Below are 2,404 nucleotides of genomic sequence, written 5' to 3'. Positions count from 1 at the left end.
GGCCTTATATCCAAAATATACAAAGAACTCAAGAAGTTAGACTGCAGGGAAACAAATAACCCTATTAAAAATGGGGTTCAGAGCTAAACAAACAATTCACAGCTGAGGAATGCTGAATGGCTGAGAAACACCTAAAGAAATGTTCAACATCTTTAGTCATAAGGGAAATGCAAATCAAAACAACCCTGAGATTTCACCTCACACCAGTGCGATTGGCTAAGATCAAAAACTCAGGTGACAGCAAATGCTGGCGAGGATGAGGAGAAAGAGGAACACTCCTCCATTGTTGGTGGTATTGCAGACTGGTACAACCATTCTGGAAATCAGTCTGGAGGTTCCTCAGAAAATTGGACATTGAACTGCCTGAGGATCCAGCTATACCTCTCTTGGGCATATACCCAAAAGATGCCTCAACATATAAAAAAGACACGTGCTCCACTATGTTCATTGCAGCCTTATTTATAATAGCCAGAAGCTGGAAAGAACCCAGATGCCCTTCAACAGAGGAATGGATACAGAAAATGTGGTACATCTACACAATGGAATATTACTCAGCTATCAAAAACAACGAGTTTATGAAATTCGTGGGCAAATGGTTGGAACTGGAAAATATCATCCTGAGTGAGCTAACCCAATCACAGAAAGACATACATGGTATGCACTCATTGATAAGTGGCTATTAGCCCAAATGCTTGAATTACCCTAGATGCCTAGAACAAATGAAACTCAAGACGGATGATCAAAATGTGAATGCTTCACTTCTTCTTTAAAAGGGGAACAAGAATATCCTTGGCAGGGAAGAGAGAAGCAAAGATTAAAACAGAGACTGAAGGAACACCCATTCAGAGCCTGCCCCACATGTGGCCCATACATATACAGCCACCCAATTAGACAAGATGGATGAAGCAAAGAAGTGCAGACCAACAGGAGCCGGATGTAGATCGCTCCTGAGAGACACAGCCAGAATACAGCAAATACAGAGGCGAATGCCAGCAGCAAACCACTGAACTGAGAACAGGACCCCCGTTGAAGGAATCAGAGACAGAACTCGAAGAGCTTGAAGGGGCTCGAGACCCCATATGTACAACAATGCCAAGCAACCAGAGCTTCCAGGGACTAAGCCACTACCTAAAGACTATACATGGACTGACCCTGGACTCTGACCTCATAGGTAGCAATGAATATCCTAGTAAGAGCACCAGTGGAAGGGGAAGCCCTGGGTCCTGTTAAGACTGAACCCCCAGTGAACTAGACTGTTGGGGGGAGGGCGGCAATGGGGGGAGGGTTGGGAGGGGAACACCCATAAGGAAGGGGAGGGGAGAGGGGGATGTTTGCCCAGAAACTGGGAAAGGGAATAACACTCGAAATGTATATAAGAAATACTCAAGTTAATAAAAAAAAGAAATACAAAATATAAATTTATATGAATTATGAATTCATGACTTTTAATAACATATATTTTAGTTAGGGCTACTATTGCTATGATGAAAAACCATGGCCAAGGCACTTATAGAAGAAAGAGTTTAGTGGGGGATTGCTTAGAGTTTCAGAGAGCGAGTTTATTATTATCATGATAGGAAGCATGACAGCAGGCAGACAGGCATAGTGGCTGGAGCAGTAGCTGAGAGCTTAGATCCAGAGTCAAAAATAGCAGGCACACACACATACATGCACACACACACACACACACACACACACACACACACACACACACAGAGAGAGAGAGAGAGAGAGAGAGAGAGAGAGAGAGGTAGAGAGAGCGAGAGAGCGAAAGTGCGAGAGACAGAGAGAGACAGAGAGGGAGACAGAGACAGAGAGATAACATGAGATAGACAGAGACCAAGATAGAGACAGGCAGAGACAGATAGAGACAGACAGTGAGACATAGATAGACAGAGACACATACATAGACAGAGAGACATAGGCAGGCAGACAGACAGAAAGATATATAGAGAAAAGTATGGGCTCTTCAAACTTCAAAGTTCACCTGCAGTAACACTCTTTCGATGAAGCTACTCCCTCCAAACCTTACCAAACAATCCCACTAATCAGGGACCAATCATTCACACATAAAAGCGTATAGGGTCATTCTCATTCAAACTACCATACCATAGCATTACATTAGTGGTTGACATCTGTTTTGATGGCATCGGTGTCTAAGACATCAGAAACATTATTTTGTGTCATAAAAGCAAACTGTGAAAGCAGCTTTTTTTGTAACAAATTTTGAAATAATTGGATACCAGTGTTTGAATTGATTATGAACAGATGTTAGTATTGTTATAGCATGGCAATACATATATTTATATTCACATAAAATGGCATGTCTTGATGAAAGAATTTAAAATAAAACAGTAACATATTAAAATGCTGATGAGAAGATTTAAATTTTTGTTAACTACTA

The sequence above is a fragment of the Rattus norvegicus genome, chromosome 3, assembly GCF_036323735.1.
Source record: "Rattus norvegicus strain BN/NHsdMcwi chromosome 3, GRCr8, whole genome shotgun sequence".
Classification (NCBI taxonomy): Eukaryota; Metazoa; Chordata; class Mammalia; order Rodentia; family Muridae; genus Rattus; species Rattus norvegicus.
The sequence above is the reverse complement of the archived record's forward strand: the minus strand, read 5'-3'. Positions refer to the sequence as shown.